This window comes from Serinus canaria, chromosome Z (genome assembly GCF_022539315.1).
Source record: "Serinus canaria isolate serCan28SL12 chromosome Z, serCan2020, whole genome shotgun sequence".
Classification (NCBI taxonomy): domain Eukaryota; kingdom Metazoa; phylum Chordata; class Aves; order Passeriformes; family Fringillidae; genus Serinus; species Serinus canaria.
This window is the reverse complement of record NC_066343.1, coordinates 12708923-12717697: the sequence shown is the minus strand read 5'-3', so window position 1 is coordinate 12717697 and position 8775 is coordinate 12708923.

The following is an 8775-nucleotide window of genomic DNA, read 5'->3' as shown; positions in this document are numbered from 1 at the left end:
AAGCCTGTAAGCATGTTGGCCAGCCTTTACTAACTGGATCTAATAGTTTTGAAAAATACCCCAATGGTTTCCGGCTTCCTGCCCAGTCTTGAGTTAACACTCCATAGGCTGTCTGGTCAGCTGTATTTACAAATAACTGAATGGGATTTTCCAAATCAGGAAGACTTAGTACAGGAGCCTGCAACAAGGCTTCTTTAACTTCTTTAAATTTTTCCTCATCCTCCCTAGTCCCCTTAAAATGATTTGTAGACAACTTTATATATAGAAATTTCACTTTTCCACTAAATCCTTCAATCCACTGTCTACAATAGCCCAAAAGACCTAAAAACTGTCTTATTTCTCTTTTTGACTTTGGAGGTCCCATATCTAATATTCCTGAAACTCTTTCAGGGTCCAACTTCTTTTTCCCTTACTGATCCAATGACCTAAGTACCTGACTTCTGACTCCACAAACTGTAACTTGGATCTGGATATTTTTAGACCATTTTTACCTAAAAAATTCAACAAATCAATAGTGCTCCTCCTAGTTTTCTCCTCAGTTTCTCCTGACAGTAACAAATCATCCACATACTGTAACAACTTGATTCCTTCAGGTAACTCAAAAGATTTTAGGAGATTTTCTAATGCTCTCCCAAAAAGATTGGGCGCTTCCGTAAAGCCCTGTGGGAGTACTGTCCACCTGAGCTGTTCTCTCCTACCTGTGTCAGGGTCTTCCCACTCAAAAGCAAAATAATCTCTACTATCCTCATCCAAAGGGCAGGTCCAAAAGGCATCTTTTAAATCCACTACACTATACCATGTGTAATTTGGAGGCAGTTGACTCAACAAAGTATACGGGTTAGCCACTACTGGAAAATGTGTAATAGTTCTTTGATTTATTGCCCTTAAATCTTGAACCAGCCTGCAGCTCCTGTCAGATTTCTTCACTGGTAAGATAGGAGTAATATGGGGTGACATGCAAGGTTCTATAATATTCCTTGTTGTATTAAGTTCTCAATCACTGATTTCAACCTCCTCCGCCCTTCTAATGATATTGAATATTGTTTCACTCAGATCAGTATTTCTGGAATTCCATATTTCTACTCTAATGGGCGGAATGTCCAGCCTTCCTACTTCCCCTGAATGCCAAACAGTATCATTAATTTCTAGATTATCCTCTTCAGTTAAAGAATAAATTTTAAGTTTTCCCTCACAGGGTTTTATCTGTATATCCAAAGCTGTTATCTGGTCTCTTCCTAACAGGTTATTTTCGGCCTCTGGCAGCAACAGTAAATCACTTACTCCAAATTTGTCATCTGTTTTGATCTGCACACTTTTAATTACAGAAACAGGGAAAGCCTCTCCCTTAACTCCAACTACTGGAATGCGTTCACGGCTTATCTCACATCCTTTGGGTAATTTTCTCACTGTTGACCTTGAAGCTCCCGTATCCACTAGAAATATAGTTTCCTCACTATGGGGACCTATTTTCAACTTTATCAAGGGCTCTTCTGGTGGGATTTTGGTCCTCTTCATTAAATAGAGCCCCTGACCTCCCTAATCTTCCTGGAAAACTTTCTCATCTTGCTGTTTGTTCCTACAGTTTTTCCGCAGGTGTCCCTTTTTGTGACAATAAAAACAAGTGGGCCCTGCACTCTTAAGGGCAGGGCAAGAATTTTGTAAATGCCCTTTCTTTTGGCAAGAAAAACAAGTGGGTTCTGTATTTCTAAAAATAGGACCAGGTGCCTGCTGCTTTTTCTTTCCTGAGGATTTCTCAGTATCCCAAGCTGCCTGCATTTCTTTCACTGCTGCTACCAAGATTCTTGCGTCTGCTCTCTGCTTCTCCTCATCCCTTTTTACATACACCTTTTGTGCTTCTCCCAATGACTCCTGCAGTGGCCTGTCCTGCCAATCCTCTATTTTCTCTAGCTTCTTCCTGAAGTCTCCCCAAGATTTTGCCACAAACTGAGTTCTTAAAAGAACCTGCCCTGGTGCAGTATCAGTATCTATAGCTGAATATAGTTGCAAGTCTCTCTTTAATCTCTCTAACCATTCTGCCAGGGACTGATCTTTTCTCTGATGTTCACTCAAAGCTTTCCCTGTATTATGTCTTCAGGGCATTGCCTCTCGAATTCCACGAATAATTATCCACCTGAGGTCACTCATATTTTGCCTATGTCTTGGATTCTGATTATCCCAATTTGGATCCTGCATAGGCCATTTCTGATCACCCTGCATTTGTCCCTGATGTTCTCTATCCCAAATCAGCATTCCTGCCTGTCTGATCATCTCTCTCTCCTCTCTGGTAAACAGAATTCCTAGGAGAGACTGAAACTCCACCCAAAAGTTTTTGTGTTTGGTCCCAAAAACTGATCTAGCTTTTCTGCCACTCCAATGGGGTCCTCTATCAGCTTGCCCATCTCCTTCTTAAACTCCCTGACATCCCCAGTATTTAGGGGAGCACTCACATAACCAGTGGGTGGCCCTGTCCTGGATTTGCCATCAGAACCTCTCTGAGTGGATATAATTGATTCTCCCTTCCTCCCCCTCATCTCCATCTTCCCCCCCTCATCTTCCTCTGCCCCTAGTTCTGTATGCCACCGGTTCCTCCTGAATAAGAGGTGCATTTGGATTTACGAGGGGACCCTCAGGGGCTTGTGGCTGAACCAGCTGGTTAAGTTTTCCATAAGGGGGTGGGAGATGATTTAAGGGTTCCCATGGCTCCTGCCTGTTCCTTTTAACCAAGTGCTCTTTGGTTAATAAAGGATACAATGAGTAACCTCCAGCTTCCTGCCTCTGAACACCAAACTCATTTCTCTTCCCAGGGATCCATAATGCAGCATACTCCCTCTGCTCCTGATCAACAGGGTCTTTTGAGTTCACATATGTATTCAATCCTGGAAAATCCAATCCTCAAATGATCCGAACTTAGGCCAGTATAAATTATCTTTCCAGATCATTTCTTTTGTCCATTCAAACATACAGTACTTAATCATTTTCTGCTTACTTTTTCCTCTTCGGGATTCCCATTCATCCCAAGACTGTATCATCATCCCAGTGAGCCGTCCTGAGGAATGCTCCCTTCCTGGGAAACCTCCTTACGGTTCCCAGATACCCCTGACTCCTGCGAATTTTTCACACAATCCGCAGCTCCTGGGTCCAGGGACTTACTTTTTCCCTGACCCATCTCTGGTGGCAATAAACTAAGAAATCCCCGGTACCAGGAGAATCGTAGTTTCCCACACTCGTCCCGTAGTTCAACTTTCTCCCTTACTACTGTCACACTGCCTTTTCCACCTACTTGTTCCACTCCTATTTTTCCCTCTTTCTCAATCTTCACCTCTCTTGCCCAATACACTTTTCTAGCTACATACTCTCACCCTCTAATCACATAATTGTCAACCCCCAACCCCTCCAAGGAAATTGAACCTATTCAATCACCCTCCTTCTCAGTCTCCTTACTGAGTGTCCTTCCTGCTCGGGGACCTTCTCACAGGCGCTTGGACCAGGGACCCCCTTTCCCCTCGGTCAAACCCTCCCAGGGTCCCCACTCGTTTACTTTCATCTTGCTTCCCTCCTTTCCCGGCAAGTCTCCTTGTGGAGATCGCGGAAGCGCAGTACTGGGAGATCCCACTTGCTTCGGGGGTCCGGAACTGCCCAGCCCCCATCTCAGACACTCCAGACACACTCACACATGCACACAGCCGCCCCCCAAACCCAAAATTCATGATACTCACAGCCTCCTCTTCTCACAAAGGTCTTTGTGCACAAAGAAGTTTTACATGGGCATTCTCTACCTTCTCTAAGCCGGCACTATACTCTGATGGGAGCCTCTTTTGCGTGCTTCCAACAACTAATTTGTTTATGCGTTATTGTAACTAAGACTCCCTTTTCCAAGGGAGACTGGTCCAGCCTTGGGACCACTTAAAATCTAGTGGGGAGCTCCTTCCCAAAAACCATCTGCCTCCCCTGGACTTGGAGAGTCCCGGGTTTCGGCACCAAAATTGTTATGTTTGCCCAATTATCCCATCAAGGAAAAGCCAAACAGAATTTTAAAAGAGTAGCAATTTTAATTGAGTATCTTAGGATATACAAAATCGGATATACAAAATCGGAAACAATTTGGTTAAAATAAGGAATAATTTGGTTCCAATAATAGCTCATAAGCAAAAATAAAATAACCGCGGGGTACGGAGCCCGAAGGTCCCTCGACCTTTGGCACTACACGTACAAGCGTGCCAAACAAAAATTCCCCTTTTTATCTTATCCATTGGAGCATTCTCCTCCCATTTTCAATTTATCACACCTCCATCTCTGCCCTATCATCACCCTTCAGTGCGCATGCTCCGCCATTTTTAGGTGGTCTTCGGTAGTCCTCTGGATGAAGGCCCCTCTTCTTCGTCACTGTCCTTTAATTCACCTTTGGGTGACACATGCGCATTAAGCTAGTATAATATGAGCCAAGCTAATATAGTATGTGCCAAAACTAACATAATACCGTGTTCCCAGCATGAAAGCAATAAATCTTATATGATCAACATATCCTTGAAACCTAACCAGTTTTTCCTTCTTTTCTAGTAATTTTAGTAACTGTTATCTTCTGCTCCTTCCTTCTAAGAACATCTGCAGGAAAGGGGGGTTGGAACCCCTCCTCTCCCTTTCGCCTTTACAATTTTAACTATTTTAGTATTCCGAAATATCATTTACTATATCAATATTGATTATTGTTTCAATGTCATCAGCACGAATCATACCTATTTATCACAAGTGTATAGAATTGTGATGTAAAAATTGGAAAATAAAACTGCTGATGAGTAAAAATTGGAATAGAAACTGCTGAGAAAGCTTATGAGTACCCCTATAAATACCTGTAAGCCCCAGCTATTGGTGTGCAGTTGGAGGGAAACTGCCCCCACTGTAGCCAGCGCTGTGTTGCTCATACTTTACCATATTAATTAATAAATTGATTGCTGCTTGAATATTGGCATAGTCAAGCTTCTTATTTATAACACCCAAAGCCATGAGCAGATGGAAATGCTGGAGGATTCTGGCCATGCAAATCTCCAGCCATGCCCAGCACATGCCCCACCTGCACTCAGGCTGGGCAAGGGAAGTGCAGATTTGGGATGGCAGCAGAGCCACACATTGGCTCAGAACTCACTGCAAAGGCCTGCTGGCTTAGGAAAGATGAAGGATACATGTTATATATACTGGTTTTTACATTGTTATATAGTATTATATATTATATTTATTACATATATTAAAACATGTATTATGTAGTATATTGTGGGAATCCTTAAAATCAGAGAGTTTTGAGAAAGCTGCTCCTCAGCGAAGAGGATTTCTAGCCTAGAGGAATACAAAAATAAAAAAGAAAGAGAGCTTTGAACTGAATGACTGTAACAGAGACTTTCTAAAACACTGAAACAGATCTAAGACTTTAATTCCAAGTGGTGCTGGGCCTTTTTCTTCCTCTGGGGGGATCTCAGGTTTTGTTCAGGGTTCCTTCCTTCTCCTGGCATGCATGGGGTTTCCCTAGGCAATGTGGACAGCACCCCGATCCCAGGGAGGGGGGAATCAAATCAGCCTCCAGCTTTGGCTGTGTCCTCTGTTTTTCCAGGATTCCCTGTGTCACTGCATCAGCTGAGAAAGGCTGTCCTCCCATTCCTCCATAAAATCATCCACCCCCAGAATTCCTGGGAAAGTTCGGGATTTTCGTTGCCTTCTGAGGATGTGGCCCAGGGGTCATGTTCTGGGGAGGTTGGGAGTCAAACGGGTTCAGGAGATGAGAGTTTGGGGAAGCTTTGCAAAACAGGGGCTGCTCTGTCTGTGCCCTGCTCCTCTTCCAAACAAGATGCGGCTGGATCTTGTTCTGAAGTTGTGCAGGCAGGGTCTGCCAAGGGGGACTCTGGATCCGCTCTGCCTGGCCCAGGGGCTGCAGGGTCACCCCTGCCACTTGTTTCCCTTCCCAGGAAGTCATCCCCTCGGATTGGGCTCAGGTGGGCAGTTTGCTTTGCAGCTCTGAGGACTGTTTTCATATAGATTCCTCTGCCAAGCCTCTTCCAGGATTTTTGCCACTAGTGGCTCCCCAGCCTCAGATTGCAGCAGGTGGGGGGGGGCTTTGGATTTGTCCCTGCCGGCAGGGGAGTGGGCAGGGGGATGGACAGAGGTGGCGGGCAGCAGCCAGGGATTGAGCAGGGCAGGGATGGCTCTGCCCAGAGAGATGGATGAGGTGGAGGTGGGAGAGCTCAGGAAAGTTGCTGTGGAGACACAGACAGTTCATTTAGAAGCCTTGAAGCCTTCAGAGTTTATAGTGCCGGCCTGGAGTCTATGTACAAATCACCAACGGCACAGGACTGCTGAGGAACGCGCCTCGAGCTGTTTGTTTTCCAGCATCGTTACAAGGTTTTGACAATGGGAAGATGCCATCAGCTCACTTCCTAGGCAGCAGACCAAGAACTTAATGTTACAACCTACTTTATAAGTTTTTCGACCAATCACACACAGCAGAAGCATATTGACAGTGGTTCTATCCAACCGCTATAAGCACACGTACCTTTGGTTAAAAGAATGCTTGCCTATTTCGAATACAATACCTGCTTGTAAGCCTCAAAACACAATGCACAGAGTTCCCTTATTAAGCTTCAAACTTCCTAATATCTTGCTAGATAAACTTTTCTGCAGCGTAGGGAGTTATCCTAGACAAGCGTTAATACACAGACCATTTTCTATCTGTCCTTGCTTTTCTACTTTTTAAAAGGTTTTCTGCTGACCTATCTCATGGGTACTGCTTAGCTCTAATCACAGTTCTGCTGTCTCTGAGGCCTGCCTTTTGCAGCTTTCCCAAAACCATCTGATTTTGTGGATTCCCACAGCTGTGGACACACAGTTCACTTAGAAGCCTTGAAGCATGTCTCATTCTCTGCTGGGGGGTGGGAAAGCATGCTGAGATCGCAGCTCACACCTGAGAGTTTTCCAGCTGTATCCCCACAGCGGGGATACCATTTGGAACCTGTAACACTCCATTGGAAAGTGTCACAAATACAAATTCAGGATCTGCAGCTGGAGAGCAGCCTGATTTGTATGAATCTAAGAAGATCCAATTTAGTGAATCCAGACGTGAGTTAGCAGCCTCTGGCTTTCTTCCTGTCACCAAGAACTTGGAGCTCTCCTTCCCAGCCCTTCCTGGCAGGGTTCCCGGGAAGGTTTGTTGTGGCATAGACCCTACTGCCAAGAACTTGGAGCTTCCTGGCAGGGTTCCTGGGACAGCTCATTGCTGTGACAACGCTACCTGTTCCTCTGGATCAGATACAGGAGTGATGAGAGGGAAAACCAAAACACAGTCTAAATCAGAGGTAAACCTTCCATTTCAGCTACCTAATTGTTCTAATATTAATCAAAATTTAGAAAGAAATGGATTCAAATAAATAACTCCTTGCCTTAGTTGTAAGATATGTTCGTAATGATGTAAATCCACAGTACAAAACTCCTTCTCACCATGAAATTAAAGTACTTTTATAGCAAGAATGTAAAAAGCTTATTATAACAGTAGCAGATCAGCTTCCAACTGTAACACAGATGCTAACAGCCTGCAGGAAGCTCACCTCTCCCCAGCATATTGCTAATGTTGAAGTCAATGCTTTTGGAAAGCAGATTGCACAATCTCAAGACAAGCTAGGAAAAACAATGGGAGAAAATTTGGGACAAAAAACCTGAAGAGGCTTGTAAAAACCCTTGAACCACAAACAAAAATTGTTGAAAAATCTATTGGTACTGTAGGACTCTGATAAAAAGTCTTCTGGCTTTGCTTGTAGTAAACCAGGACACATGAAAAGGGATTGTTCTACAACAATAATTCAACTTCAATAACTTTCTATTTGCCCTCAAAGTACAAAAGGGAGGCATCTTGCCAGTTATTGTCATTCTCAATTTGACAGCAATGGCAAAGCTTGGTCATTAAACTCAAAAAAGAGCGCGGATTACCACCGCGCCTCGACACAAGTAATGGCACCTCCTTACGGCCAATGACCCAGTCAAATGGTGTTGGTACCTCAGTCATTTATCCCTCAGTCAGCCCTTCCTCAATGGTCCTAGCTCAACACCATCAGGTACAAGGTTTGAATTGGCCTCCTCCAAATTGATACGCCTTCTAAATAATTTTTGGTATGAAAGTATTTCTACTGGAATTACCAGGTCTTTTCAACAAAGACAAAATCTTTTGATTTTAGGCAAAGCCAGCAACAAAATTTTCAGACTTTTAGTCCTTCCAGCTGTTGTTTCAATAAACAGTAACAAAGAGCTAAAATTTTGGCTCTTGCAATTAACGCTTCTATGGTGATTCCACGGAAACCACCTATAGCTATTGCATTGCTTTTGCCAATGAATACAGCCAAGCAAAACAACCTTCCAGAGAATTCAATTATGTCTGTCCCATTTGGAACACCAGGTTCTGAGGTCTTTTAGGTGCAATATTTAGACTGCAAGTACCAAAACTGACTCGCAGCCTGACTCACAGTGGAAAAACAATTTACATTACAGGCATGCTGGATACTGGTGGCAATTTCTCCCAGGTTTTGGCCCAGTGATTGGGATTTGGCAGCTCTTTCAGGTTCCCTCAACAGGGTTGGAGGTGCTACTATGTGTTTGCAAAGTGCATAAATGATTAACATTACAGGTCCTCAAGCAACGGTGTGTCTCTTTGTGGTTCAGAAGCATCTCATCCTCTGGGGGAGAGATGTCCTGTCCAGATGGAGAGCAGAACTGGAAGTTGTTCTGTGATGGAAACTACATTGAAAC